Source organism: Ammospiza caudacuta, chromosome 2 (genome assembly GCF_027887145.1).
Source record: "Ammospiza caudacuta isolate bAmmCau1 chromosome 2, bAmmCau1.pri, whole genome shotgun sequence".
NCBI lineage: Eukaryota > Metazoa > Chordata > Aves > Passeriformes > Passerellidae > Ammospiza > Ammospiza caudacuta.
In genome coordinates, this window is record NC_080594.1 from 7649576 (window position 1) to 7657416 (window position 7841).

Consider the following 7841-nt stretch of genomic DNA (forward strand, 5'->3'; position numbering starts at 1 on the left):
TTATTCCTGATAGGAATGGTAGTTGGAAATGATTGAGTGAGGCTCTACCTCTAGGAGAACCTATTTCTTCTGATCTCATTCTCTTGAATTTATTCTAAGTAGTGGATCTGTTACTTAGCTTTTTAAAAAGTGGAAGAGCTTTTGACTGGAAGTGGAAGTTTTAGTTTGACTGACTTGTTCAAAGTATTTGTTCTTGCATAGAAACACAATACAGACCTGCCTGGATTATTTTTCCTGAATGCCTCTTGGAAACTGCAGTTTTCATTAGTGAGTTTTTCATGAGGTGGTTTTTCATGAGCTCCAAGCTCATCAGAGAGAAACAGCAACATGGGAAAACATTGTTTTGCATAGATTTCCCAGTGTACAAAGAGAATCTGATCAAACTTGGCCCAATGTCACTGAAATGTCACTCCTGAAACACCAGAAAACATCACACTTTTACTTTGTAGTCCTGTGATCACAGATCCACATCTACAATTACAAGGGAGTTGGAGATCAAGAATAACTGTTTGAAATAGTGTTTTCAGCCTGTATTTGATATTCTAAATGCTCTTTTGGTTTACAAAGTGACATACATTGAGAAATCAGCTGTGGAACTATGGAACCTTCCCAGTTGTGAACAACTTCCCAACAGAGCTCCATTGGGTAGTAGTTTGATCAGTCTGCTTGAAATAGGTATAAAGCAAATTATACTCATTATTCATCACCCAAATGTTTAAGTTGGTTTTGAGTGCTCATTCCTGGGGAAGGAGGGAATTGTTTTATGCAGAGATCAGACGGAAAGATCACTTACACATGGAAAGATCACTTCTTTGTTTTGCTGTGATGGTTTTCTATGCCTCTTTTCACACTTACCTGCAGTGTTTGCCCCCTCAGGTTTGAGTGTACCCCTGCCCAGTGAGATCAATTCTAAGAGGACTCCTCAGAACACTGAATATTTGTTACTGATGAGAGCCTGCTGCCAAAATGTCTTACCTGCATGCAAATGTCTCTTAACTGACTTTTTTTCTTCTGTTTAGGTTTGGGATTTGGAGTTCTTTGTGGTTTTGTCCTTTGCCAAAAAATGATTGTGAACCCTGTTGTGCTGGTGGCTTGAAGAACACTGGTCAAAAATGGGTCAGCCAGTCAAGTAAGCAGAGACACTTGATGCTCTTCCCTGCCTGTGTGCTTGTGTTGAGCTTAATTTTTGCTTAAATTTTCTTTATTTTCATTGTTCCCTGCCAGCTGCAGTGAATTTGTTCTTGCACTGGTTGCAGGATATTTCCAGTCTCTGTTGCAGGTGAGTTATAAAGCCCTCAAATTCCTTTTGCTTTCTTTGCAAGGTGCTACCAATCAAATACTTGTACATGATCTATTAGACATTGCCACAAAAAAGGTGTCACAAAACACCTTTATCATGATGTCAGTGTGCCATTCCAGTTTTACTGCCATTATTTTCTCTTCTGGAGAAGAGAAGGGGAGCTGCTTTGGAGTTACTTACAGGTCAGTTATCTATTAAACAAGTTTTAAGATATTTGTATCTTTATGCCCTTTCTCCAAGAGTGGGATTGAAAGAGAAAGCTGCAATTTAAAATTAAGACTGTCAGTATTGATATTCAAGGAACTGAAACAGAAGTTTTTCTTTTAAAAAAGCAAACCTATGTGGGAAGTCCCATGCCTTTAACCACTCACTTGTGGTCTTATTTGCAGTATAAATGTCATAAGATGTGCCTAAGACTCTGCTCCAGATAACTGAATTGATGTTTGGGGTTTTTTAAGTGAAAAAGAATAGTGATGGTAATTTGGTAATAGGGGCACTACAATTTCTCTTGCTATACAGCGACCATAGAAAAGGCAAGGCAGACATCAACAAGAATTATTTCAGATATAATGCTGATAAACTGTTGGACAGTTTAGTTGGTTTCAGATGGAAATTCAGGATATTTTATACATGTCATCATACAAGTTCTGTGAGGTGAATACAAATGTTAGCCACTTACCAGGAAAGGTGCAAAAATCTTAAACACCTTGGGAAAATAGAAAAAACAACAATTTTCATCTGCTTATTGCAAACTCTTATCACTTCAGCTAATGTGAGGCTGTTCAATAATTTATGCAGCTGACCTAATTTGTCATACAAAGATTGCATTAATAAACAAACTCAGCTGCGTAGGGCTCCAGGCAGGGATCCTTTAGGAGTGGATATGTTTGGAAAGAAGGCAATAGTTTTATTTATCAGTCGTTCTCTCCCCTTCTGGGAAGTTACAAATTTTGGCAGTACATAATGTCTACATGTAAAAAACCCCTACTTTGTCTAAACTCATCAGTTTTTCTTTTCTCACCTAGCAATGTCTATTCTCTGTGCTCAAAAAATTGCTTCCTCAGATTTCTCACAATAGTTTTAATGAACAAAGAAATTTTAAATAGTTGGGTGAGGCACTAGCTGAGTTCATTCCACATATTGACTCCAGATATTAACTTTGGAGTAAACCTAGAAACTAATATTACACAAATCAGGAAGAATATTTTCAAAAAAAGGACCTTATTAAGAATGTTCCTAAATAAAGATTAATCTGAGGGGGGTTTTATTTGTGGGTGAGTGGCTGGGAGTGTGTGTGTGCATGTTTTGCTTTTACCTTTATTTGGTTTGAGGGGCTTTTTCTGGTTGTTTTTTTGTTGTTGTTGTTTGGTTAGTTGGTTTGTTTTGTTTTTTTTTGGGATTTTTCTCTTGTTTCTGTGTTTTTTGGTGGTGGTTGTGTGGGGTTTTTTTTTGGTTTTGTGTTTTTGTTTTTGTGGGGGTTTTTTGTGGGTTTGATTTATTTTGTTTCATGTTTTAGTAATGGCCAAATTTGGGTAATTCTTAGGTACTTGTGCAGCTAGAGGCAGAATTTTGCATTCTTTTGCTGATGTACTGTCTGTCCATTGTTTTGGTTCATATTTTTATCCTGAAAACATATCACAGTCCTGCTTGCGAAGGACAGTAAATCTCCCAATAAATCCTGAAAATAAATCTGTCCCAGTTTAAGAAGTTTCTAAGCCTGAGTGATTCCTTAATGTTGTATCTTTTGTCAGAAATGAAATGTTTTAATGGATTTTGAGTACATACCTAAACAAACAAATTATTATTGCAGGTTGTAGAGATGTGAAATCTCATTAGGAACAAATTCCAAAGGGGTTGTGCATCACAAAATGAAAAATTAAAACAGAGAAAATTCACTGTTGTTAATGGAAGAGTGGCTGTGCTACTTGCAGTATTTCCTACTCCTCCACATTAAATATTTCCATTTCAGGCATTTCTAAGAGCTCCACCACCAAAATATTAAAATGTCAAATTTTCCTGAATACATGCCATGGAATACATGAGATTAGAATATTATTTCACATTGAAGTTGTTATTCCAAAAGAAATACTATTTTTAGGACTTTATTTTTAGTTTTCCAGTTCTGTGTCCACATGTAATTTGCTATTCCAGTGTTCAGAAAGAAGTTCTTAGTGAAGATGAAAAATAAAACTCTTAATAGTCTTCAAATTATTTGGGGGTTTTAGTAAATTTAAAAGGTTTTTATGAGAGTGGTGTTTAGGTCCACAGTAAAATAGAATAATGCACCTGATATTCAGTACAGGTGTGTAACAACATGCAATATTTAGCACACAGGAAATTGGCAGGGGATTTCTATGGCATATTTAGACCTAGAAAACTCTTCCAAACTGGAGCAGCTTAAGTTGTTAAGCATTAATCAAGTGGCTCCATAGTGACAGGTGTGTACTGAAGGTATTAATTCATGGAGGAAAATTAGCTATTGTTTCATGGCAGTAAAAAGACATGGTGGGGGCAAGGTAGACAAAACTCCTTGGCATCAGAAACTTTTTCCTTGGGGAGTGGAAAATAGAAAAATTGAGGAATACTGGGTAATGAAAGTAATTTATAGTATTTAAGTGTTTGGCTGGTAACTATAATGGAAGAACTTCATAAATGAAGCAGAAGAAACAAGAAAGAGTCCTGGCAATTTTGCTGCCCTTGGAGGGTTGCGGAAGAACAAATGAGGGTAAGCCATAACACCCACCTCACAGAATGCAAAGTCCTTGAATGGTCATAGCCTTGGCTGTCTGAAAGTAATGTTCATTTCTCCAAACCTTTAGATAATCTCAAAAAGAATAACCTAGAACAGCGCGTGAATATCTAGAAATAAAATCAGTCCGATGTATCTAAAAGTTAGCTTTTATGTATGGTATTAAGGTTGGTGTACAATGCCATAATAAGTTGTTTTTCCTGCAGATTTCATGATCCAACATGTCCATTAGTGGTCTTCTCCATGATTCTTCTACCAGCAGATGTCTGGAGAAGGAAGACCTTGCTTTGCTTTCTCTCTACTGGTCTGGGACTTCATTTTTCTGGAGTTTTCTGTCTGGTTGCTAACATCAGGTCAGTTTGTGTCAATGTCTGTAACTGTCAGTGAATAAGAATAAAAATTTGGGTGTGAATGTGTTATGACTGAATAGATTCGAGTTCACCCTGTTGATGTATTTCGTCTTCATATATTTCTAGATCTATAACATGTAAAATTGCTCAAAAAAATCTTCTACCAGCTGATTAATAATCCTCCTATCTTTAAGGGGAAAATGATCCATTTTAGAACAAATGTATAATTTATTGGGGAAAAAAAAGAAACAAAAGGCAAGTGAAATAGGATAGATATATCTGCTTGATGAAGACAGAGTCTTCTCATGGATCAAAGATGGATGTTTTTGATAGATGATTCTGGAGTGACAACTGTGATATGAAGAGTTTGCATTTGAGACTGTTGCTTGGTGAAAAAGACTTTTTTAACAAGGAAATGTTCTTCCTTTTGTCAGGTTATTTAGTTTCATTTCAATGGACACTTGCATTTGGTAATTTACCGGTGTCTCTTTGTCTTATTCCCTCCATAAATCCTGAGTGAAGTTATAGATCTGTCTAGTGCTAACAGCAGCTCAGCTAGCAGGGATATATAGTGTTCAAGTTTGCAGATGAATGTCTAAAATCAAATGAGTAAAAAACCCAGATATTTAAATTTTAAAATGTATTAATAAAGAAGTGAGGTAACCTGCACAATAAAGAAGGCTTTTGGTTTTCTGTTCCTGGAGAGGAGACTTGGGAGTTCCTCTTCATGGTACTTGAAAGGCAAATACAAAGCTGATGGAGTCTTCATGGAGGAAACCAGGAATGATGTGTACAAGTGGCACCGAGGAGAGGTTTTTTTTCTCAACACAAGAAATAAACTGTGTGCAGTAAGAACTCATCCCCTGGAACAACCACTTCAGGAGCATGGATGAGTCCTCATTTGCTGCTCCTGGAGAGGTTTCCAAGCTGCAGAGGAGCAGATAATCCCATTTACATTCCTTTTCCCATGAGGTCGGACCAGATGACTTTTTGAGGTCACTGTCAACCCAGACTGTTTGACTGTTTTGTGGTATATAAGACTCAGAAAAGAGGAGTTAAGAAAGCTGATTCCCGAACTAGATATTTTTTGTTTGCGTGCACGTGAGGCAGTTTTCTTGTTACAAAAAAAAAAAAAAAAAAAAGGTTGAATAGAGGTAAAACAGGTTATTGCATCTTTAGATGTTCTTCAGGGATATTTATTACAATTTGTGCAGTGAGCTCAAAAATTTGGATTCAGAGAGGAATTGCACCAATCAAAAATATCCCCCCCAAAACCCTTAAATTTTATTTAAATGTTCTATATATTGGGCTATCAAATACAAGAATGAGAAGAAAATCAGCAATATTCAATTTAAGTAAGAAAGAGAATGAAATGCAGTTTAGTTTTTAAATTTTGTTGTTTGTCTTTACTTCTAAACCAAAGGACAATAAGGAAACTGGGAATTAATGTAAACCAGTGAATTTTATTTTAATATACATAGCTCATTATCAAAGAAATTTCAGTCATAAAGTGCTGTGATCTTGTTAAATACTGTATTTAAGACATTCTAAAGTAGGCTATTCTAAAGTTTTTTGCTGAAAACATTTGGTAACACCAGGTCTTATATGGGTGTTCCCATAGGACTCTGAGAAAAGCTAATGGGAAGAACTGTAAGAAGTAGTAACCCTGTCAGCACAATTGATGGGCCATCTACTTTTCTGATCAACACATGCACAGGGAGTTTTATTGCAGAGGGGAAAAACAACTAAACCAAGTCAAACAAAAAACTTGTGATTCTTAAAACACCCCAAATGCTGCGTTGCTTATGGCACACAAAAGCAGTAGGTACTCACCCAGGTCTCTGCTTTCACGTACCTGAAATGTAATATTTTTCTCACAGTCTGCCTATGCTCTTATGTTGTATTAACCCATGCCCCTGGTCTGTTTTCACCACTGGGCTTTCCCATCCAACTGAAACACATTGAGAGTCCATAAATTACAGAAGAAGGGCTGGTGTATGCTCTTTACACAAACTTCATTTCTGGGCCCAGTGGGGTTATCTAAGAAAAAAATATAGCTATTAAATATTTTTATTCAATACATGGTTATGGCATCTTAAAGTTTTCTCTAAAGGAAAAAAAAAGAACAAAAACTTTTAAAAGTTGTTTACTGACTGAAGATGGTATGATGGTAAGTACAATCCTTAAAGCATAATTTTTCTTCTTAAGCTCAACTGAGTTCTTGGTAATTTTATCTCTCTGCTGTTTAAACCTGAATACAGTACAAGTATGCTACAAATATGTACATTAATCCAAAATATGTGTATGCTCTTTGGTCTTGTTCTTAGTGTAGGCCAAATATTTCAACTAATTGATTTAGTATTTACATGTAAAGTCCTACAACAGGAACCTTCAGGTTTTGAAGTCAAACATTAAAGTTAGAAAGAAGCCATAATTAAAGTCACCATTCATTTTTCTTGCGGTGTCATTTTTGTTATTCATTGCTGTGGCCATTAATTATATAATAATTTACTATAAACCTCTCTATGAAACCTTAGCACTCACCACTGCTCAGGGGAGAGAGCATTTACTAAATGGGGAACTACTAAACGATTCTTCATTATGCTCCTCATTAAGTAGTGGTGCTGTATTTTTTTACACACCATCAAATTGCTGCACTTTATACAGAATTATTAATTTCCCTCATGGGGTTTCTTTGGTGTTTATCATCATGATCAAGGATTCACTGTGGTTTATGAAATTAGCTAAACAATAGCATGTCAGGTTAAGCGACTGCTTTGCCTATTGTCTTGCAGAAGTGAATTTAACACAGAGAGCCTATGGCTAAAGTAAGCCACCTTTTATTTTATGTTGTAGATTGAGGTGGCAAATATTTCCTTTCCAGGTGTGGTTGCACCACTTCCCTGTTCAGGTAACCACTAAGACAAATTTCTTCACATACACTGCACAATGTGCACTGCCTGATATGGCACACCAGAATTTATGACTGTGGGCATCAGCTGTCAGAATTTATTTGCTGTGTGGCCTCAGAGGTGTTTGCTGGTCATCAGGGGAGGGTTCTCTACAAAGACTTCGAGCTCCTCATTTTACAGCTCTTCTCTTTTTGTCATGGGCCACTTTAGCCTCTACAGTCATTTCCACTGTGGACTCTGCCTCTCTTTTTATTTCTTTCCATGTTTATCAAATTGTTCTAGAAACTCACAGCTCCCCAGAATAGTAAGGAGAGACGGGTGAGACTGACTTCCTCCCTCTGACCCTGTAAGAAATTTTGCTTCTGTTTAATATGCCTGTGAAACTAATTTTTGCTTATGCCCACTTGTGGGACCTTTAAAGGAGAAGGTGTTGGAAGAACGTCACTGCCCAGCTGTAAAGGGTTGTGTAGTGCCTTTGTGACTTAGAGTGAATTTGAAAAGCCTTTAACAGAGTCTGAGTGTGTGCAATG